The 23774-nt window shown below is 48.2% G+C and overlaps 1 protein-coding gene across 2 annotated transcripts in view; it reads left to right on the top strand.

Annotated features, from left to right (window-relative positions):
* Positions 1 to 23774, top strand: part of PRKAG2 (protein kinase AMP-activated non-catalytic subunit gamma 2) — a 261692-nt gene that overhangs the window by 157885 nt on the left and 80033 nt on the right. The window lies entirely within an intron of this gene.

The following is a 23774-nucleotide window of genomic DNA, read 5'->3' as shown; positions in this document are numbered from 1 at the left end:
TGCCTCGGCTTCTTTTACAAAAAAATCAGCCCTTAAAAGCTTTATTTGAATTTATCTTGAATGGGAGGCTGAAGGAAGAAGCCATCGGCAAAGCAACAGGGTTTTTAAATTGGAGTCTTATTTTAGACTTCAAGTTTGACTGCAGTTGATTTGGGAAGGTTCTGGCAAAGGTGGAGCGCTTGGGGGCCCGGGGGCCCTGCGCCCTCCTGAGGAGGGGGATTCGGGGACACGGGTGGAAGAACCTGGCTTAGCGACAGGACTCCAGCACCAGCACGGTGGGTCCCTGGCGTGGACGCCCTCCATCCCTGCCTGGTTTGTAGGAGGCACCCCAACACTCCGTGTTATCCGTGGGCCCAGCAAGGATGTGAGAAGCGTGTCTGGAGTCCATCTGTGTGAATGTGACCGTTGTATTCGGTTGCTGTGTTAGTTCCCTGGGGCTGCCGTAATGAAGTGCGTGAACTGCGGGGCTTAGAAGAACAGGAGCTCTCGTGGGGCGCCTGGGCGGCTCAGTCGGTTACGCGTCCGACTTCCGCTCAGGTCATGATCTCACGGTCAGTGAGTTCGAGCCCCATGTCGGGCTCTGTGCTGACAGCTCAGAGCCTGGAGCCTGCTTCAGATTCTGTTTCCCTCTCTCTCTGCCCCTCCCCCACTCACACTCTGTCTCTGTCTCTCGAGGATGAATAAATGTTTAAAAATTTTTTTTAAATAAAAAAATAACAACAGCAGGGAGCTCTTGGCTCCCGGCTCCCGAGGCTGGAGGTCTGAAGTCCAGTTTGGGCAGGACCCTGCTGCCTGCAGAGTCTCCACGGGGAGGAATCCTCCTTGACTCTTCCGGCTTCCGAGAGCCCCAGCTTTTCTCGGCTTGTGGCCGCGTCACGCCAGCCTCTGCCTCTGTCTTCACAGGGCTGTGTGCGCTGTGTCTGCGAGTGTCCACGCTTCCCTCTTATAAGGGCACCGTTCTTCCTGGATCAGGGCCCAACCTGCCTCAGCATGAGCGACCTCATCTTTACTTGATCGCGCCTGCAAAGACCTTATTTCCAGACAAGGTCACGTTCACGGGCATCAGAGAGTAAGCCTCCTCCATAGCTTTTGGGGGGACTCAATGCAACCATAAGAGTCATTAGCTTTGGGGAGAAAGCGATGGGTTCGTCATGCAGAGAACCTACCCTCGCTGTTCTCCTTGCTCTTCCGGTGAAGAGTTTATGAGCGTGTGCTTAGCAGAGTCTTGTTCTGGGTACTGAGGTTTGAAATGCAATGGATTATTTCTGCCTTCTAGGGCTTACAGGCTTACTGGGAACAGAATAACACTCTAGGGGCCCCTGGGAAGCTTAGCCCATTAAGCGTCTGACTTTGCCTAGGTCATGATCTCACGGGTCGTGAGTTTGAGCCCCACGTCGGGCTCTGCACTGTCAGTGCGGAGCCTGCTTGCTCTTTTCTCTCTCTCTCTCTCTCTCTCTCTCTCTCTGCCTCTCCCTTACTGGCACTTTCTGTCTTTCTCTCTCTCTCTCTCTCTCTCTCTCTCAAAAAATAACTTAAAAGAAGAAAAAGAAGAAGACTCCAATAAAGCGGTTAAGTAAAAGCAGAAAGGAGGTGGGGTGGGGATGGGGACTGAGCAAACAGACCACTCCAGAGGAGGGGCCAAGGGAAATACTGACGTCTGACAAGAGCCGTGAAGGCCCCAGAGCCGTGGCCCCAGTGAGCTGAGCCTTGTGTATCTGGAAGGGTCTAAATGAGCGGGGAGGTGAAGGGAGGGCCTTCCAGGGAAGAAGATTCACCGCGACTTGGGTGGGAATGAGTGCAACGTGCCGCATGAGAAGGAGCAGGGCTGTGGGCCATCCCTGCGGGCCCGGAACCTGGCCGCAGACTGGGCGGCGGGCTGGAGGCAGGAGGCCACGGAAGCAGAGAAACAGCCCAGACGAGGCACGCCACAGCGTGTGGCCCCGGAGAGCTGTGGGGCTCGGAGGAAGGCCACCCACATTCCTGAATGGTAACGAGGGATGATCTAGAGAGGCTCTCCTGGGCATTTAACCAAGAGACTTGGTTGTAGAGCTAATGGACAAAAAGAAATCCAGAAAGGGAACGATGAGGCTACCCGGACTGTCACAGGCAGGAAGCCATTACTCCGCCAGCCTAGAGGGACAAGAAGAGGCAGTGGTGTTACCGGAGCTCGTCGGACGGGAGGGGACCCTGTGTGTCGGCCGGGCAGCAGCTGGAGCCACAGAGGAGAAGCAGCCGCTGGCCGGGGAGGCCCTCTGAGGCAGGGGGATGGGGGTACTGGCGTCTCTGCCTCCTCCTCCCTCCAGCCTTGAGCTGACCCTACCCAGGAGATCTGGGACAGAAGTGACCAGCAGAGAGGCTTCCAGGAAGATGCCAAGGTCTCAAAATATTGGCTTCGATGCCTGATGACACAACCCCATTTAGGAAGAGACAGAGATTTGAAGAGAAAAGTTATTGGCGGTTTTCATCAGAGGTGATGGTGACGGTCATTGCCCACGATTGCAGACGTTTCATGCTGGCCTTTCCGAGTTTAAATAAGAGAGACTCCAGAGAGTGCTCTGGGTCCACTGTCAGGTTTTCTTCCTGTGACAATGACTGGAAAATGGTGTTCGTAGCTGTTTACACATCACACAACCAAGAAGCCCATGGTTGAGCCAACAGGCTGAATTCCTTCTGGGCTTTCCAGGGTGGCTCCGGGGCCAGAGAGGAAGTGCCCTCAGCCATCTCCCACGCTCAGCGGTGGACATGCCGCGTGCCCTGGTGAGGCTGACGGCGCGGGTGACATTTTGGTGATGTTTCAGCAATCATCCAGATGTCCTGAGAGACAAGATAAGTCATTCCGTACAACGGGGTCTTACTCAGCCTTCAAAGGGAAGGAAATCCTTCCACCTGCTACAACACGGGTGAACCCTGAGGACGCTGTGCTGGGTGAAATAAGCCAGCCGTACAAGGGCAAGTCCTGTGCGAGTCTACGTGCACGAGGTCCCCACGGTAGTCAGATTCATAGATGCAGAAAATAGAATGGTAACTGCCAGGGGCTGGGCAGAGGGGATGGGGCGTTAGCGTTTCCTGGGGACGGAGTTCCAGTGTGGGAAGATGCAAGGTTTTGGAGATGATGGGGGTCCTGGGTGCACAACAGTGTGAATGCACCTAAAACCACTACCACTGAGTTGTTCTCTTAAAAATGGTTAAAAATGGGAAATTATGTATTCTGTATATTTTACTACAATTTTTTAATGTTTTTTCTTGAGAAAGAGAGAGAGCATGAGCAGGGGAGAGGCAAAGAGAAAGAGGGAGACACAGAATCTGAAGCAGCTCCAGGCTCTCAGCTGTCGGCACAGAGCCCGATGTGGGGCTTGAACTCATGAACCGTGAGATTGTGACCTGAGCCGATGTTGAATGCTTAACCAACTGAGCCATTCACGTGCCCCTAAAAAAGTGATCCAGGCAAGACTACAGTCTTGGAGCTTCAGAAAATCAGTGTGATCACCAGAGGGCCCCCACTTATGTTTTGAAATGAGTTATTTCAAAATGGAAGACAAGGTCCCCACCGCTCCCTGACGCTAGACAGGCCTAGTTGCGTCTGTAACCTTTGTCACTCGAGGCGTCCCGGGAGCCCCTGCTCACGGCCTCCACAGCCGTCACTGTGCTGGGTCTGTCCCACTCTGAGCAGCCCCTTAACAGCAGGGCTGATGGTCATTTCAAGTTCATGTAAAATATGCTTCCTTATAAATGGACTATGTCGATCGTCATGTGCTAATAAGTTCCTTAAGAGCTTGGCTGATGTCCGTAATTTGGCTACCAGCAGAATCTTCATTGGAGGAATGTGAGTCGCTTAACGACTTCTTTCAGCCTAAAAATATTTAGAAATAATTCGTCTCTGGAATAAAAAGACACTATCTGTAAACACTGACCCTGGAGATACATTTTATAAAATGTGTTCCCATGAATCTCATTCTAAAAGTGGAATGGGGGTGAGGGCAATTAGTTCGTCTTTAGTGGCTAGCACTCATTTTTTTTTTAATGTTTATTTATTTTGAGAGGGGGCCGGGGCAGAGAGAGAGGGCAAGAGAGAATTCCAAACAGGCTCCACGCTGTCTGCACAGAGCCCGACGTGGGGCTCGATCTCACAACTGTGAGATCATGACCTGAGCCAAAATCAAGAGTTGGGATGCTTAACCGACCGAGCCACCCAGGCGTCCTAGGTAGCACTCATTTGTATCATTTAATTTATTTGGCAAATACTTAGTAAGCAACTGCTATGTACCAGAAACTGCTCGGGAAGGGTGAGCAGGTGATACACGTGTGAGACGCTCGCGTGAGGCAGGGACATGTTTGTCCTACTCGCTGCTTGATCAACAGCGCATAATACACTGGAGGGCTTCAAGAAATAGCCCCGGGCTAGGTGAACGCAAGCGGGAAAGTCATCTATCTGGGGGGTGCGGACCGGTACATAATTACAATACTCTGATAGAACCTGTGTTGTTATTACGGGAGAAAACATCCTGAGTGCGTGGAAGACCCAATCCCAGAGGAAGGAAGGGAACGTTTTTTTCAGCAAAGGAGAGCAAGAATCAGCTTTGCGTTTTTGGTTGCTCTGTATGGATGGGTGTGGAAATGAGATTGAAATTGAGTAGCACAGGGGCTCAGATGAGACAAGGTGTGCAATTATCTGGCCCTGGTGGTAGCTGATGGTGGAAAGGAGTGGACCAGTGTTAAGAAGTAAAGAGCTATTGAAGAGGTGGAATTGGAAAGAGTATGGAAGGCAGTGATTGATTATTGGTTGGGGAGGGGGAGAGTAGAATCTAGGATGATTCCAGAAGTTTTGCCTTAGGAAACTGGACAGATGGCAGTTTCGTTTGCTGGGATAGGGAACAGGCTGTGTATATGTGCGTGTGTGTGTGAGCACATGCGAGGCACACATGTGTGTATAGGCACACACACGTTTGTGTGTTCGGGTGGATGTATAATAAGGTGCCTGTGGAACATTCAGGAGGAGGTATCCAAAGAGCAGTTGGATATGTGCATCTGGAGCTAGAAATTAAGACTGAAAATCATCACGGGATGCTTGGAGGGCTCAGTCAGTTGAGCGTTGACTTGAGCTCAAGTCACAATCTCACGGTTCATAGGTTCGAGCTCCACATCAAGTTCTATGCTGACAGCTCGGACCCTGGAGCCTGCTTTAGATTCTGTGCCTCCTTCTCTCTCTGCCCCTCCCCTGCTCATTCTCTCTCTCTCTCTCAAAAACAAATAAACATTTAAAAATTGTTTTTAAAGATTGAAAATCATCAGAATATGAATGATAATTTAGGCCATGATCACAGAGGAAATAATCCAGAAAAATATATGGTAGGTGAGAAGAGAGCTAGAGAAACATGGACATTTAAGGAACAAATAAATAAAGAGAAAGGATTCTGAATTGGCTTGAAATTAGGCAGAAAACCAGGCAAACACAGAAGCAAAAGAAATGTGTTTCACGCATTTGGAGGAGTGACCAGTGGCACCAAATGCAGTAGACTGGCCTGGCACGTAAGGACTGAGGTCACTGATAACATTGGCAGGAATACGGTGGTCAAGTGCATAGGCCCCTGAACACGGGTTGAATGATGAAGAGGTGAAGAAATGGAGATCTCTTGTGTAGACAACTCAAGAATCCTGACTTTGAAGGGGAGGGGAGAGGGCTGTTGTCATCGTTAGAATGGAGGTGATAGTTTCTTCCTACAAATGGGAATAGATTTAAATGCTAATCGGGACAGGGTTAGTAGGAGGGAAGTGGTTAAAGACAGAAGGGAAAAGGCGAGCATTATGTTCTTCTCTTATAAAGGAAATGGGTGAGATTCCTTACATGGTGGGAGGTGCTTGTCTTGGACGAATGGAAGAATCGTCTTCTGTTGCACTGAAAACTTGATGTGATGGTAAGAGAGTGATCAGTACTTCTCCGGTTTCCTTTCCACAACAGTGATCCCTGTGCCCTCCCTCCTTTTCTTCTAGGAATTTCACTCTTGACCTGTCTTGGGTCGGAATCCCTAGAAGCGAAGTCTGAGATGGTGTTTGGGGTCCAAGTTTGTCTGTTTACGACAGAGGGCTCAGAACAAGCTGTAAGGTGCAAGGGAAGGAAACGAGGAAGGCGAGTAGGTGGTTTGGGATGAGATGTAACCTCAGCCTGACTTTGGGGGGAGCCCTGGAGTGGAAACCAGACCAGAATTTGCCCTGCCTGGAGGCGAGGGAGCTGGGCTTTGCACCCTCATACCAAGCAGCCATTAGTTGTGCGATGCCTCGGGCTGGGAGAAAGGTACGTCCAGGTGGGAAGGCACCTGCCACCCAGGGACAGTGCCGCAAGAAGGTTGCGGGTTTGAACCATCAGCGGCAGCTCCTGGGCCAGTGATGGGGACCCCAAGGCACATGCCACAGCCTGGGTCACTTCTTTTCTTATCTGATTGATTCCTGTATCTGACACAATCGGGTGCTGTATCAGCTCTCTGTCACTATAACCAACCTCCCCCAAGCTTCAAAAAGCGACCGTCTATTCCACTCACAACTCTGCAGGTCATCGCTTTGGCGTGGGCACCTGTCTGGGCTTGGTGTGCTCACATATCTGCAGTCACTTACCGGGTCACTTGGCAGCTGGTTGGCCCAGAGTGGCCTCAGCTGGAATGTCTCACCCCTGCTCCGCATGGTCTCTGCTCCCCTCACCCCTCGGGAGGCTATCCCAGACTTGTTCGTAGGGCAGTGACACGAGTCAGGGAGACGCGGACACGTATGCAAGTCTTCTTGAGGCCTCGGCGCAGAGCTGGTACACAGACTCCTGCCCGAGACAGGATCTGCTTCCTCTGCCCTTGAAGCTGTGCTGGGTTTTTCTCTTGCTTTGTCCGACAGAACGAGGCAGAAGTGACAAAGTCACACCGAGGAGAGCATGGGTATGGGATGAGGTGGAAGGTGTGGGCCGATCGATCGTGAGATCAACCACACATCTCATCACTTGGCTTCTGCCAGCTGGGTCTGCAGCTGAACATGGCATCCTGGATTCTAGAAGTTCATTTATCTATAGCTGAGGAGGCTCACTGAGACGCCAACTTCTCAGAGAGAAACTTCCCGAAAAGGTGGCCGCTGCAGTTTGTGTCCCCTGAGAAACAGACTCTAGACAGAAATGAATGCGCAGGATGTTTATTAGGAAGCACTCTTAGGATCAATGCCTGAGAGAGGAAGGAAGGGCCTGAGGGAGAAGCTGAAATGCAGTGCAGTCTTGACAAGATCCTCAGCAGCAGGGGGAGCACTAAAACCAGCATGGGGGAGAGGCGCTGCTCCTCAGAGCTGTCGCAAGTTGGGGTGAAGAAACCAGGCCTTTCTCCCCTTCCATCAGCCAGTCATTAGATGACACCCCTCCTGGAAGAGGGTTAACCTTGGACAAGGCAACTCTGTTCCGCCAAAGGCAGTCCCGGCTAATAGCTGAGGGTCATCACCTGGCAGATCCCCAGTGGCAGGGGGGACATCCTTCACTTATGAAAGGGGATCTGAGCAGTACCTCACGACTACTGAGCATGGACTTAGTCTCTACTTAATTTTTTTTTCAATTTACAGTCCCAAAATTCTGAGAGGTGAAAAAAAAAAAAGGCTATCATGCTTCTTCTTATGATATATTTAATATGTAACTAAACTGAAGCAAAGGGTTTGGTTGGTGGGGGATGAGTGAAAAAGGTTTTATTAGGCCCAGCGGGGAAAGACAATAAGGCCCCAGCCAACACCCACCACCAACTTCCCAGCTGTGGGAGTGAGCCACCATCGATGTGAATCCTCCAGCCCCAGTCAAGCCTTCGGATGAGCCTGCAGCCCCAGCCAATATCAGACCGAGAGACCCAGTCACCAATACAGGACCACCCCGCTGAACTGCTCATGAATTCCTGACCCTCAGAAACCATAAGAAATAACGTATTATTCTTCTAGGGCTATTAGAACAAAATGCCACAGACTAGGGGTAGTCACAGAACTTCATTTATCACAGTTGTTAAGGCCAGAAGTGAACACCAATGCGATCAAAGTGTTGACAGGTTTGATTTCTCCTGAGGCCTCCTTGGCTGCAGATGGCCACTTTCCTGCTATGTCTTCTCTGGTCTTTCCTCTGTGCATACACATCCCTTGTGTCTCTTCCTCCTTCTTATAAGGACACAAGTCCTATTGGGTTAGGGTCCCACCCTATTACCTCACTTACCTTTAGTAACTTCTTTAAAGGGCACATCTCCAAATACCATCAATGGCGGGGGTGGGGGGTGGTTAAGGGCTTCAAGAACACAATTCAGTCAATCACAGGTAATAAATTATTATTGTTGTCTTAAACCACTGAGTTTTGGGGTGATCTGTTATGTGTCAAAAGATAACCAATGCTTACTTTATCATGCATGTGGGGAGATCATTTAACTCCATGAATTCAGCAAGACATCATAAACTCAGAAGGTTGGCGTTCTTTTTAAAAACTGTCTTAAACTGAATCAATCTCTAAGATCTCTGGTTTTCCTCGTATGACTATTTGGAAGGAACTCACCAACCAAGCATTCAAGATTATTATTGTAAAATAATTACCTTTTTACTTTTTAAGATAGGAAAGCACTTTAGGGGCACCTGGGTAGCTCAGCCAGTTAAGCGTCTGACTTTGGCTCAGGTCATGATCTCGCAGTTTGTGGTTTGATCCCCGTGTCGGGCTCTGTGCTGACAGCTCAGAGCCTGGAGCCTGCTTCGGATTCTGTGTCTCCCTCTCTCTTTGCCCCTCTCCTGCTCACACTCTGTCTGTCTGTCTGTCTCTCTCTCAAGAATAAATAACCATTAAAAAATTTTTAAGATAGGAAAGCACTTAAAAGTCTAAAGATATTGGAGCACTTGAATGGCTCAGACAGTTAAGTGTCCAACTTCAGTTCAGGTTATAATGCCATAATTCATGAGTTCAAGCCCCACATCAGGCTCTCTGCTGTCAACATGGAGCCTGCTTCAGATTCCCTGTCCCTCTCCTACTTTCTCCGCCCCTCCCCCCTCAAAAATAAATAAACATTTAAACAACCACATAACATTAAATTTTCAAATATCTGAAAATATTTCAAATCACTTAACTGAAGGCATAGATAAGATTTTATACGCACTTTTTTGCTTTTATATCCCCATCTACCATTTTAAATATCAAGTTCCAACCCAAGAAAGTCTTGATGTTGAAACTATCTGCCCAGAAATGGCAAGCTAATAGTTCCATAGTCTGTTACTCACAACAGATTAGATATTTTAAAAATAGTCCGGGGAAAATGCATATTGGGTCAAGGAGTAGGAGTGCCAGGGAGAGCCGATTCATGACGGCGTTGGTTATCGTGAGTTGTTGCTTTGAGAGTTGTTGCTTACACAAGTGTTGCCAGTGTGTTGAAGAGACAGGCAGAGAATGTCTACTCTCCCAGCTGTCAAAAAAAGGTATTATAATTGGCATCCCTCCCGTGTCCCTGCCCTGGTAGAATCGTGACTCGATGAACAGAATGAAGGCAGAGCCCAAATAAGAGAGACATACTTGCCTGAGAGCCTGGCCCATTTTTCTGAACCCTGGCCTGGGTCTCTGAGATTCTGATTGATTCTGTATCCCCAGTGTAGCTGAGCTCCAGGAAACGATGTCAAATCTCTTTTACCATGATTTTTTTTTTAACTTGACAAGCAGCCTACCTCTGTCACCTCCCCAGGGATCCGTGAGGGAAGTGATTCATTGAGCAGTTGCTTCCTGAGACCCCATCATTTGCCTGGCAGGGACACTGGGCACTGAGCGCTCAGTTAAGACTCTCCTCCCTCGAGGGGCGCCTGGGTGGCTTAGTCGGTTAAGCGTCCAACTTTCGCTTAGGTCATGATCTCGCGGTTCGTGGGTTCGAGCCCCGCGTCGGGCTCTGTGCTGACTGCCAGCTCAGAGCCTGGAGCCTGTTTCAGTCTGTGACTCCCTCTCTCTCTGACCCTCCCCTGTTCACGCTGTCTCTCTCTCTCCGGGAAATAAATAAAAAATAAATAAATAAATAAATAAAAAAAGACTGTCCTCCCTCGAGAGTCTCAGCAAAGCCTGGTCCCGTGGAGCCAGAACCCGGGGCTGACACAGCTGAGGAGTGCCCCCACCTCTTCGCTCACGGGCCACAGCCTAATGGTGATAGATATGCATCCAGCATTGTTGTCTACAGGGACACAAACATAAATTTCTCCTGGCGACTCATATTGCCGTCTTGGTCGATGGAGCCAGTCTTCTGTTGGTGAAATCTGCCATCACCACCGTGGCTGCTTTAGGCTTCATCTTGAACTTCACCACCCGAGCGGAGCCACCCTGGGCGAAGCAGTGGCTAAAATATTGGTGTCACGTGGGGTTGGGATGTTCCCTGGAGTTTCTCACGGGGAATTGACAGACAGCACCTCTACTGGGAGGTGGAAGACATTGCCATTAGCTTTCTCCTTCTCTTGGGCTGGCTTTTTCAAGGACATCACCTAACGATAGAATAGGCCTTGACTAAACCTGTGTCCCTGGAAGGGACCATCTCGATCACAGCTCTGTGTAGGCTCAGAGCAGATGCCAGCCTTCAGGGCCGCTCGGTGGGTAGATGGAGAAGGCAGCTTTGTCGCGAAGTTCAGAGCGGAAAGGAGCCATGGGTGAGGCCAGGGCTGGCGGGGAGCTGGAGTGCATTTCTTCTCAAAGATGGGCACGGCCTGAGCGTGCTAATGTGCTGACGGAAGGAGGTACGGGTTCCTGAAACTTCCACCCTGTCCACCCACTCCTCTGCCCTCTGAAGTGCCAAACTGGTTGTGAGGATCAAAGGAGAGCATCCGTGTAAACTTCCTGAAGCTCCATTGCTAGCAAACGCTGAAGTCAGGTTTTGAACCAGGGCAGCTGCGCTCTAAAGCCCACCTTCTCGGCATCATTTCATACAGCCTCTAGAAAAGTCCAGGCTTCTCACCCCACCCATCGCCCACCGACTCGGCATCTTAGCACATATGCCTAATTCAAGGGGGCATGCCACGGCCTGGGAGCCAAATCTGGCCCATCGTCTCTTTCTATGATTAAAGTTTTATTAGAACACAGCCACGCCCATTCATTCATGCATCGGTAGCTGCTTTCCTGCGGCCACAGCAGAGGTGAGTGGTTGCAAAAGAGACCAGATGGCCTGCAAAACCTAAACTAGTTATTATCTGGCCTTTTTTCAGGGGAGAAAAACAAACACTTTCCGGCCCCTGACTCATCTGTGCCAGACAGAGCCTTTTTTTACTGCATCTCGTTAATTAATAGGACATCCCGTGCAAAGTGGCAGGATGAGACTCGTCCCCAGAGAGGCAAGAGGCTGGCAGTAGAGCCCTGCTCCCCTGAAGGCACGGCACCAGTCCCGTGGGGGGAGCGCAAGGAAGGGAGTCATCAGTCCTGCCCACCAGCCGCCCGGCAATCGGGCTGGCCATGATGTTGGCAACCTGGTAGGTGACGCTGTAGAGTTAGGACGGGGGAGCCCATACTCTCCTTACCCTCAAAGCATCATGACCTTATACAGTCCGCTTTGGACTGGATTGAGGAGATTTGGAGTAATATAAATTTAAGGGGGAAGGGCCCTTATTCATCCCCTTAATCTTCTCGAGTGAGGAGAGGATGCAAACGCAGCATCAGCGTCACAGATGGGCGTCGTGAAGTCGTCATCACCTAACCTGGCACTGGTTTAGAGGAAGGAGTTGGTCAGCTGTGCATTTTAATAGAAGGATTTACTCCAGCCGACAGACTAGAAGCCAGAGGAATCCTGGGGTAGACTGAGGAGGCAGACCAGTAAAAAGGACCACAGTGGTCCAGCGAGACACAAAGGGCTGAATTAAGGCCACAGGAGTGGGACTTGGAGGATGGGGTTAAGTGTGAAAGGAGAACGAGGTAAAATCAGCTGAGGGGGTGCCTAGGGGGCTCCATCAGTTAAGCGTCCCACTTTGGCTCAGGTCATGATCTCACAGTTCGAGGATTCAAGTCCCACATCGGGCTCTGTGCTGACATCTCAGAGTCAGGAGCCTGCTTCGGATTCTGTGTCTCCCTTCGTCTCTGTCCCTCCCCCGTTCATGCTCTGTCTCTTTCTCTCTCAAAAATAAACAGACATTTTTGTAAGAGAATATTTTTAAAAATCGGCTGGTCTTGGGGAGACCCCAGATAACATAGCGTGCGAGAGGAGGGCTCGAAGGTGACTCTCCAGTTTCCAGCACAAAAGGCCAGATGGCGGTGTCCTTAAGTCAAGAGTGGGGAGTAGATCTAGGGATGAAAGGTTAAGTTCCCTTTGGGCCACACTTTTATTTTATTCTTTTGGGACATCAAATAGATGCATCGGGGCATAGATAATGTTAAGTCTGGAGTGGAGACGCAGGGGTTTGGAAAATGATTCTCTTTTGTGTCCCATGTTCTAAGACAAAGGAATCGGGACTCTGAGCACCATTTCCTATATACCTGCAGGTGCAGTGGAAAAGCAAACAGATTTTCTCTCTAGGGAGGGACACTTATTACCAGTACAGTTGTATGAAAATGCATTCTGGTGGCGGAAACATTATGGTATCTACTCATGCGTTCTAGACGGGCTAGTGTTGATTTGCATTTAGATGGGAATTCCTTCGGCTCAGAACCAGGACTTTCCTCCCACCCTTAGCACTTGGAAAAGCATTAACTTTGGCTGGTGAAGTGTCATGGGCACAACAGAGACAGAAACCCTAGCACTGGTATTAATAGTGTTGCCGAAGGACTCCATAGAAATGAGCCGCTGGACTGGTGGAAAAGTTTAGAACAAGCCTCCCCTGGCCTCTCTGTGAGATCGGAGTGCGTAACCTGTTAATGAGTGACTACGCGAATTCTCTAACAGTGCTCGGGTAAGCCTGCTTCAGGAGGCTGTGTGTTGTAATACATTTCCCCCATGATTTCTGGGGCTGGGCGCAGAACCCAAGAGCCCCGTCGTTTTGAGTCCTGAGTACGAGTGACGTCTCGTCATGAGTGCGACCAGAGGCATTTTGTTCAGAAAAAGGGGGATCGAAGCAGGTGGTTCAGTACCACTCTCTGAGGAGCTACACAGAGGCACTTCCAATGTGATTTCTACACTCCGGCTGACGATTTCCTCTCCGCACGCCTTATCGAAAGCAGATTAAAAGCCCATTGCTCACCCTGTGTTCATTCACAAATTGGTAAGGCCATTCAATTATCTTGGTTTAGGCTGATTATGCTGTTCCATTTACCATCCTCGCATTTAATTTTAGGAATTAGGTACATCTGGACAAGTATTTGATTATCTCTTTTAAAAATGGCCTTCCTCTGGGATCACGGAATCCTGGAGACTGGTAGCGGCACAACAGTGTGAATGTACTTGACTGAACTGTGCGCTTGAAAAGGGCTGAGAAGGGGGCGCCTGGGTGGCTCCGTCGGTTGAATGTCCAAGTTCGTCTCACGTCATGAGCTCACGGTTCATGAGTTCGAGCCCCACATCGGGCTCTGTGTGGACAGCTCGGAGCCTAGAGCCTGCTTTGGATTCTGTGTGTCTGTCTCTCTCTCTGTGCCCCTCCTCCACTTGTACCCTGTGTCTCTCCCTCACTCATTCTCAAAAATAAACATTAAAAATATTTTTAAACAGTTAAGGTAAATTTTGTTATTTCATCACAATTAGAAAATGTTTAAATAAAATAACACTCCTCTGATCATAAAAAGAAATGCATAACGAGAATAAAAACTGCCACAGTTCTGTCGCTCTGAGACAGTTACGCTATGATGTGGCACATTTTGCTTGGCCTCTGTTGTGCCCTTGAACGCAGCTACAGCAGTAGACGTGCAACAAACATAAGAATGTGGCAAGATCGTTCAGCAGCAGTGGGGCTTTCCACTGATATCATAATCAGGCTCCATCTTCAGTTTACATAGTTTGGTTGTCAGGAGGATGTCATTTTCAAAGGTCTCATTTTCATCAAATGGGGGGGTCACACAGTATACGACGTTACTTTTTACTATTCAAATCATGAAGCCATGATTTAGACCATGCTGGGTCTAATCCAGTAAACGATAGACATCACACATAGCCTGGAGATCATGTTTAACATACCAGGAACCATTGGACAGAGATCGTGTTGATATTTGGATAAAAGAAGGTACGATTTCAATAGACTCACTGGCGATCAGATTCTTTTAAGAAACCGACTATATGATATTTCAGTACCGGGAATCTGCAGGTGTGTCTGAGACCCAGCGGCCACATTGACGAGTCAGGTGAGCAGCGAATAAGTCTCTTCTTGAGATCTGTCTTTGTTCCTGGACTTGATTCTGGCCTTTCCCTTTTATTATGCCTGGCCATTGAAAGTCAGATTGGGGGAAGACCCACATACAAATTCACGTGCTCATTACCCATATTTGATGATGCCGGAATTGGGATGTATTATCAATGTAGTTTATCCCTTTCCAGAATGTAAGAAGGAATGGCAGAAATAATTTAATGCTAGCCATGTTGGACGTGCTGACACAGCTAAGGGAAACAATTATACTTAATTCATTCCGAAGTTTTCCTAGGATGCCTCCCACGAGGCCATATGTAATAGCGCTATGTGCTGAAATCTTCAAAGAATTTCTCTTCGAAACAGAGACCTGGTGTTAGTGGCTCAAGAAACATTCTGTGACCTATCCTGCTCTCGGCCACATGTCCGGGGATGGGACATGTTATCACTTTTCCTGCCCACTTGTTAATCTTACAAATGGGCAATTAAAGAAAATGCCTGGTTTCCACTGGGCATAAACCGTAGACTGCATTTAACTTACGCATTAGGTTTGCCGGCGTCTACAGTGATTGTACAAAGATCCTAATGTTACACCGTCCGCATGATATGAGAGGCAGAGTCTTAAAGTCAACATGAAAACGTGTCGATTGCTGTTTTATAAGATGGTAAAAGCAAGTATAAGGGCTTTTAGAGCCAGTAGCTCCAGGAACTGAGAGCATAGCCAGCATTTAGCTTAAGTGGAAGGGGGTGGACATACCCCCCTCAACGACGCAAAGCCGTCTTTTACTTTTCCGAGAAATAGTGGAGGAGGCAGAAACAGCAGGAGGGCCTGGAATGCATTGCCTGGTTACGACAAATACAGGTCATCAAAGAAGGTCTGTTCAAAACAAAATTATAAAGAGACTCCTTTGGAAATAAACCACGAAGACCAAATGTGAGAAGATCGAGTTCTATTTACAGAAATACTTTGAACAGTTAAGTACATCAAATAAGGGCACATTTGATTTCCGTTCCAACAGCACTTAACAGGTTAGTTTGGATCATGGTTAATCGCTCAGCCACCAGACCCCCTCAGTAACCATCTGCAACCGTCAATAATAGCTCTTTCTCTTCGCCAGTCTTGCTGAGTTAAATTCTGAATTGACTCAGGAGATCATCAGTCAGTAACTAGGAGTTTCTGTGCCTTATTTCCAGTTCGGTCCTTAACACAAATGGACAGCAGTTGCAATAATATGAACCGGCTCGTTACTCATTTACACCGGGAATCGCCTTGACCAAATGATTGCAACAGACTGTTCTAGATGCTAAGCGGTACTAGGTGTAGGTTAGTTAAAATCATCTTATAACACGTTCCTCATCGATGTGTTTGGGATAATCCTATCTCCTAGCATTTCTGCCTGTTCTCACCCAATATTCAATTAGATAAGGCACATATGGATTGCAAATATCTTATGAAAATGTCATTTTTAGTCTTTAAAAAAATTGTAATGTTTACTTATTTCTAAAAGAGACAGAGAGGGTGTGTGTGTGTGAGCAGGGTAGAGGCAGAGAGAGAGGGAGACACAGAATCTGAAGCAGGCTCCAGGCTGTCAGCACAGAGCCCAACACGGGCCTCAAACCCATGAACCGCAAGATCATGGCCTGAGCTGAAGTCAGACGCTTAACTGGCTGAGCCCCCCAGGTGCCCTGATATACCCTTTTGAGATTCTTGCCCGCACTTGGCTTCTCTGAATTCCGTGATGTTAACCTGCATCAAAGCACTGACCCGACACAGCCAAGTCACCTCCCCTTCCTAAAGCAGGAAGCGACGATGAAAGAGAAGGCCAGTGCCTACTTTATTCACACGTGTTCTCTAAGCCGTGGCTTCCCTTGACTTGGGTCCTTGTAAATGGATCCTGTCTTTCAAGGATTTATGCTTGGCCGAGTATATGTCTGGACTAAGATACTTCCATGTGAAATAAGCTTTGGTTTTTCACAGTGTCATGAGGCATCTCTGATGTTGTCATCTGATTGAAACTTTTAGTTATTTCATGTAGACCGTGTTTGTAGTCACTATAGTTGATTCACTGATAAAATCCCAGGGTTTAGAAAGCATATCATTCTAAAAAAAAAAAAAAAAAAAAAGGCAAACCATCCTTGACCATATTGCTGTTCATCAGATTTATGACATTGGCTTTGTCTGTCTGTCTGTTACCATATCACAGAGAACTAGCTGACCGGATTGTCACCCAATTTGAATAGTATGTTCGAGCTGGCGTGACTTGCAGTAGGGACTCTGTGTGTGTGCGTGGGGGGTGAGGGGTGGTGGTGATAACTTCTTGCGCTCTTGCTAAGTGCCGGTCTCAGTGCTTCGTGTGTAGTTAACTTGTGCATCCCTCCCAGCGCTATGAGGTAGGCGTTGTGTGACCCCCGTTGTACAGGCGAGACCACGGAGGCACAGAGAGCCCTGTGGATGCATGGCCCATGCCACGGCCCTGTGCTTACAAGGGCCACTTCCTGCTTCAAAGCTCAGTCTATTGTCATCTGGAAGTTCTTCATTTTTGAGCCAGGGGCCCCTTGTTTTCATTCTGCTCTGGGGCCGGACCAGTGAGGCGACCGGTGCTGGAGGTCAATACCTCCAGTTCGAGTGCGAGAGCCAGGATCAGACCCAGGCAGTTGCCGCAGGGCCCCCACTCCTTGCCTGTGCAGAACTGACCCTCAGAGAGAAGGTTCTAGTCCCGGAGCGGCTGCCTTTCTGTGGCGGCCGTGGGTCTCCCCCCCGCAGGGCTCCCCTGCACACAGTCTCTTCATGGTGCTGTATGCTTGGAGGCTGCCGTCGGGGGAGGTCACTGAAGATGGCTCCTGCCTCGTGGGAGGGCTGGGCTAGGACCTGATGGTTCTTGCTCTTTTTTTTTTTTTTTTTTTTTTAGTGTTTATTTATTCTTGAGAAAGAGAGTGTGCAAGTGCACGAGCAGGGTAGGGTCAGAGAGGGAGGGAGACAGAGGATCCAAAGCAGGGCTCGAACTTACAGACCGCAAGATCGTGACCTGAGCCAAAGTCAGATGCTTAACCAACAGAGCCACCCAGACACCCCTCGTGAAGCTTTTCTAAAAAGAAATAATTGGGGCGCCTGGGTGGCTCAGTCGGTTAAGCATCCAACTTCTGCTCAGGTCATGATCTCACGGTCCATGGGTTCGAGCCCCGCATCGGGCTCTGTGCTGACAGCTCAGAGCCTGGAGCCTGGTTCGGGTTCTGTGTCTCCCCCTCTCTCTGACCCTCCCCTCCTCATGCTGTCTCTCTCTCTCAATCTCTTTCTCTCTCTCTCTCTCAGAAATAAATAAAACATTAAAAAATGAGAAAAGAAAGAAAACATTAAAAAAAAGAAAGAAAGAATGTAGTTGATCGTTCAGATGCTACCGACGGCCACTGCAGGAAAACACTGCCGATTTTCAAGGAGAACGGTCATAGAACAGAGTAGAACACTGCGACCGAGCCACAGGTTTTGAAACCCGGGCCATAAAAAGGTGCCTGCAAAGGCCTTCGGGAAACAAGCGTGAAGCCTCCAGAAGCTTTGGAGTGATATTTTTAGCCATACTGTGCAGCTTCTGTGATTCCACAACATTCCTTTATTGGCTTTCTTTTGCTTCCATAAAGACTTCATTGCTCTTTTAAAGGCTTCTTTTGATGAATGCTTCTATTTTTAATTGTTACTCTTCTTGAAAAACTCACTTTCAGTTGAAACGGGGGCACAGGGACTCTGGCTTGAAGGCGCCAGTCATCTCTGATGGTGAGGAGGCCACTGTTTGAAAGCTCATCTACAGAAATCTCAGATATGCACCCTCCCAAGAATACTTGCTCATGGAGGATGGGTTCTGGAAGCAGAGATTAAGTAGAAGCCTCTGCACAGACTGATGAGCACCCCTACATCCCTGCTTGGCCCCCCAAATGTTACCAGCTGGGTTTTCCTCATGACCACCCAGCCACGCAGAGGAGGAGGATTTCCCGTTAGAGATCCGCAGACCCTGAAACTCTCGGCTGGTCACTTCCGTTTCCCTCTGGCGAAGCCCACCAGTGAGTGGCCCCCGTCTGCACATGCACACCTTCCGGCCTAACTCTTCAGGGCTTTCCTACTAAATGTGTGGCCAAAGAGACCCAGGCATTCGAGGAAGCCGTCCATTATGAAAGACAGAAACAAAAGCAAACAGAAAAAAAAATAATAAGGAAGTCTGAGAAAGCAATAAAGGGAGTAAAGGAAACTGCAGCTGTGAAATAAGGGTAGGAGGTGCTATAAATTAAAGGGGGTGTTCCAAGGTCAAGTTTGGGGAAGTAAGACTGAACAAATGGATATGCGTCTATATCTGTACACACATGCGCCAGAAGCTGACATCGAGTATATCTCTTGGAAAGTAAGCCCATAAGACAAGATAAAAATTGACTGAAGGAGGGGCGCCTGGGTGGCTTAGTCGGTTAAGCGTCCGACTTTCGCTTAGGTCATGATCTCGCTGTTCGTGGGTTCGGGCCCCGCGTCGGGCTCTGTGCTGACTGCCAGCTCAGAGCCTGGAGCCTGTTTAAGTCTGTGACTCCCTCTCTCTCTGACTCTCCCCTGCTCACGCTGTCTCTCTCTCTCCTAGAAATAAATAAAAACCTTAAAAAATTTTAAAAAAAAATTGACTGAAGGAAGAAAGGGAAGAAGGGAGGGAGGGTGGGAGAGAGAGAGGAAGGAAGGAAGGAAGGGCATTCGTCCAGGAGGCTCAGCGTGTCGATTCTAGGGGTCCAGCGGGGAAGAACAAGGAAGACAGGAGGAGAATCAGAGGAAAACAGAGGTGGGGTGTGAGTTCCCAGAAAGCAAGGGGATGGGGGGTCGGGGGAGCCAGGGAAAAGAAGTAAGACCTACACCAAAACACAACATCATGAAATTCCAAACCAGCAGGGATGAAGAAATGAGCCTGAAGCTTCCAGAGAGGAGGTGGAAACAACATTTACTTAAAAAGGGTAAGAGACGGAATCAGAATGGCGTCAGACTTCAGAACGGCGGCCACGGGACGGTGACGGGGCAGGGCTTTCAAAACAGAGGGCAGAGGATTTCAGAATTGGGACTTCGGCACAACGTCACATTGCGAGCCATTCTCAGACATGCGTGGTCTCAAATAATTGACCCCCACGTACCTTTCCTTGGGAAGTTGCTAGAGTCTCTGGTCCCTCACGATAAGGGCAGAAATTAAGACCCAGGCATCAGGAAAGTTGCCCGAGATGACTGGGGAGGGTCCGGATTGCCTGGCCAGGTCTCGAAGGCCTGGGACAGCGTCTCCAACATCTCCTCATGCATCTGGTCACACTGAGAGAAAACTTCCGGCTTTGGCAGAGTTTGGGGATGACCTTGTGGTAGACATGTGGAAAGTTTAGCTCCCCCAAAACATTAAATCACACCAAAAGGGAGATTAATTACAGCACAGCATACAGCTGGCTCGGATGTGAATAATATTTGCGTAGTCATTGCACTGTGAAATCTTGAATGTTGACATAACAAAAGAGGCAGGCGACGGCGTATGTCAACGATGGGAGCAGCAGTGGGGGGCGGGGGTGCAGCTGAGTGGTCACCTTGACCTTCTGCACAGGAAGGAAAATTGATGGCATGTAAGTTTATTATCTGGACTCCAAGTTGGCAGAGTCAACACCAACGTAGCTGGAAAATGCCTCTCCCTTTAAAATACATGCTTTGGGGGCACCTGCGTGGCTCAGTCGGTTAAGCGTCTGACGTCGGCTCAGGTCATGATCTCGTGACTCGTGAGTTCGAGCCCCGCATCGGGCTCTGTGCTGACAGCTCAGAGCCTGGCACCTGTTTCAGATTCTGTGTCTCCCTCTCTCTGTCCCTCCCCCACTCGCACACTGTCTCTCTCTCAAAAATAAATAAAACTTCAAAAAAATTAAAACAATAAAATAAAATGCATGCACTGAAAAGTATTTAGGCAAAAAGCTAATTTTTTTTTTTTCCAACAAGCAAACTTCCTAGTGGCTTGGGAAAAAAAAGGTGTGTGGTGAGTGGGAGAAAAAGGAGAAAAAAGACAGGACTCGGCGGCTCATAAAATGTAATGGGAATCGGGATTGTAGCTGTTCTGGACGCTACTGGGATGATTAAGAGCTTCTCTTTCAAGAATCAAAGTGACTGTCTCAATAAAAACGGAAAGAAGTGCCTACCTAACACAACTGAGGGTCATTAACTCCAGAAAAGAAGATGAAACGGCGTTTCCTTTAAGTTTTACAAGTGCAGGAGTTATTTCTGAGAGTTCGCTCTGCCGGACAGCCAGGCAGCTATTCTTGAATGTGTTGGTTCAGGACGCTTCCAGCCTCGTGATTCGTGAGGACCCAGGCTTTTATTTGTGTGGGTCTCGTCTGTGGATATTGACCATACTGAGAATTAAAGCAGAGAAATTTGAAAAAACATTAATTTATCTAAAAGATCAATAATAAACTTATATTACCATAGATAAATATTTTTCAATGTTTATTTTTGAGAGAGAGAGAGAGAGAGCACGGGAGAGGGGCAGAGAGAGAGAGGAAGACACAGAATCTGAAGCAGGCTCCAGGCTCCTAGCTGTCCGCACAGAGCCCGATGCGGGGCTCGAACCCACGGACCGTGAGATCATGACCTGAGCCGAACTCGGATGCTCAACCGCTGAGCCACCCAGCTGCCCCTAGATTTATTTACTCAAAAAAATTTAGTGAGGAGAGTGCATTGCTTTACATTATTGCAAATCTTTTTAAAGCCTGGGTTCAAAGTTGGTGGTGGGACTTTCCTATCTGCTGCGGCATCCATTCTCTTGCCATGTGTTGTTTTGGATGAAGTAGGTAAAGAAATTGCAGCCTCCAGCAGATATGTGGTTGGAAAGGGAGGAGTATTTTAACAGCCTCTTCAGAAAATTGTGGGTAGTCTTCTTACAAGCAGTAGTTTCTTAAAGGTTTGCCACGATGTGGAATCTGATGCCGTATGAATGAAATTTCAGAGTCGACTTTCCAGGGTCTGTTCTATTTACATTCAAATCTATCCATCTGTCCTGCACTTTGAGTTGATGTTTAACCCAGGTGTGATTTTGTGATGTCGCGCGTTGGTCATTGGGAAAATCTTGGCTCACTGACTAACATAGATCTTCCAAATACCAACACATGTTATGACAGCCCCCGGGAAGCCAAATCACCTTTATGTACGCCACTGCCAGTCGCCCTGTGAGAAGTCTCTAAGTACTGGGAAGCTGTCAGGCTTCTTTATGACAGACACTGCTTTTCCAAAATTCTAGCTTTTACCTGAAAACTCAAGTGGCATCATTGGCAACAAATATGTCCATTGTGGGGCACCCGGGTGGCTCAGTTGGATAACCCTCTGACTTCAGCTCAGGTCATGATCTCATGGTTCATGGGTTCGAGCCCCGTGTTGGGCTCTGTGCGGACAGCTCAGAGCCTGGAGCCTGCTTCGAATTCTACGTCTCCCTCTCTCTCTGCCCCTCCCCTGCTTGTGTGCTCACTCTCACTCTCTCTCTCTCTCTCTCTTTCTCTCTCAGATATAAACATATAAACAAAAACATTAAATTTTTTTTAAGAAAACAAGACATGTACTGAAGGGTTGAGATTTAATAAAATGAATAAATTTTACTATTTCCTCAAAGATACTCTTATGTGAAACTGGCTTATTTCCTCCACGTGGAAGGTTAGCGTCAGTTGTCACCAGCTAGGTGTGACATGAAGTGCCGGAGATTTCCAGGGCGCCGACATCGACAGGGCTCAAGCAGTGGGGGTGAAAAGCAGATATTGGCTTAGTGTTATCATGAGACGCAATGACTGTAGACTCCCTGAAAAGGAGGGGCCCTCGGGAGTGATCCCACCATGCTTTGAGAGATGCTAGTGTTGCTCGTAGATCGTAGGTGTCCGCAAGCATTGTAAGATGTCCCCGCAATCCACGCATCTTTCAGAATGCTAAGGACAGAGGTGGGGACTGATGAGTTTCATATGAGTTATAAGCACATTGGGGTTCCCTGTCCGGTCCCAGTCTTAACACGCAAGCCATGCCCCGGAGGAAAGGGGTCCTTAACCACTCACTTTTCAGCAGGAAAATAAAACCATTACCATTTTTTAAAAATGTTTAATGTTTGAAACAAAAGTAGAAATGCTAATAAGTAGCCTTTCTCCCTCACCACTCCCATATGTGTATGTGCGTGTGCACACATGTGTGTGTGTACTTTCCTTCCCAGATATGTACGCTATAGACCTGAATATGCCCTTTCTTGTCTTTTTTAATGTTTATTTATTTTCAAGAGAAAGAGTGTAAGTGGGGGAGGGGCAGAGAGAGCCGGGGGCAGAGGACCTGAGTAGCCTCTGGGCTGACAGCACAGAGCCCAGTGTGGGGCTCGAACTCAGGAAATGTGAGATCGTGACCTGAGCTGAAGGTGGACACTTAACTGACTGAGCCATCCAGGCGACCCCCCCACCCCAATATACCTTTCAAAAGCGCCAACTGACATGTCAAAAGAGTTTGGTCTCGACCAATTTTTCACTCTATTACTTGTGCCTTAAAAATGAATGAGTTGAAATCATTTTTCCCTCGGCCTAATTTATTCCTTATAGGCACGGGCTACTCTCTCTGTGGTGAAGAGAAACTTAATCATGTTTGGGGACAAGCAACACTTCCTGGAACTAATGTCCCCTGCTTTTGACTAAATCTTTCAACCTGGAGACATCAGGGGTTATGCGCCATCTTCCTTTATTGTCCTGTTTCTGTCCATAAACCACGAAGAGGAAATATCTTGACCCACTACTCACATGCGTGACTATATAATTAAGACAGCTTTCTTGAAACAATGATCATCCTCAGTGCAAATTGATATTTCTATGATATTTCATTTTAAACCAAGCTAGCCCTTTTGTTGTTGTTGTTTATTTTTGAGAGAGAGAAAGACAGAGCATGAATGGGGGAGGGGCAGAGAGAGAGGGAGATGCAGAATCCGAAGCAGGCTCCAGGCTCCGAGCTGTCAGCCCAGAGCCTGACACGGGGCTCAAACTCCCGAACCGCAAGATCATGACTTGAGCCGAAGTCAGACACTTAACCGACTGATCCCCTAAACTAAGCTAGTCCTGACACATTAAACTACTTTCGTTACCCATGAGTAGGTCACTGTTTTTAAACCAGGCTTTTAGACTTGGTTTCTTACTGGTCGGTTTCTCAAATTCCTGGTGTGATACATTTTTGTGCCATGGTGACTAAGGGCTGCTGCGTGTCAAATACAAGTGTCTCCTCCTTCATTCTGTTGACCTCTCTTCTTGCTTCCTTGAGAGGACCCCGTCTCCTCACTGAAAGTCCCGCCCTTTGCCCATGTGGATACCAGCCCTGGTGCTCTGGCTTCTGGTGCTGACTTCTCTTATTCTCCTAGACCAGTTTTCCCAAAATATGGGGCGAATACCGCTACGTTAGGCAAGATGAGCTTAGATGATATAAGAATGAACATTTTAATGGCTACTTATTTGTGCATCAGGAAGAAATATATTTAGGACACCCATACCTAGGATTT

This window comes from Hyaena hyaena, unplaced genomic scaffold (assembly GCF_003009895.1).
Source record: "Hyaena hyaena isolate Hyena2069 unplaced genomic scaffold, ASM300989v1 scaffold_50, whole genome shotgun sequence".
Classification (NCBI taxonomy): domain Eukaryota; kingdom Metazoa; phylum Chordata; class Mammalia; order Carnivora; family Hyaenidae; genus Hyaena; species Hyaena hyaena.
This window is presented reverse-complemented; position numbering and strand designations above follow the sequence as displayed.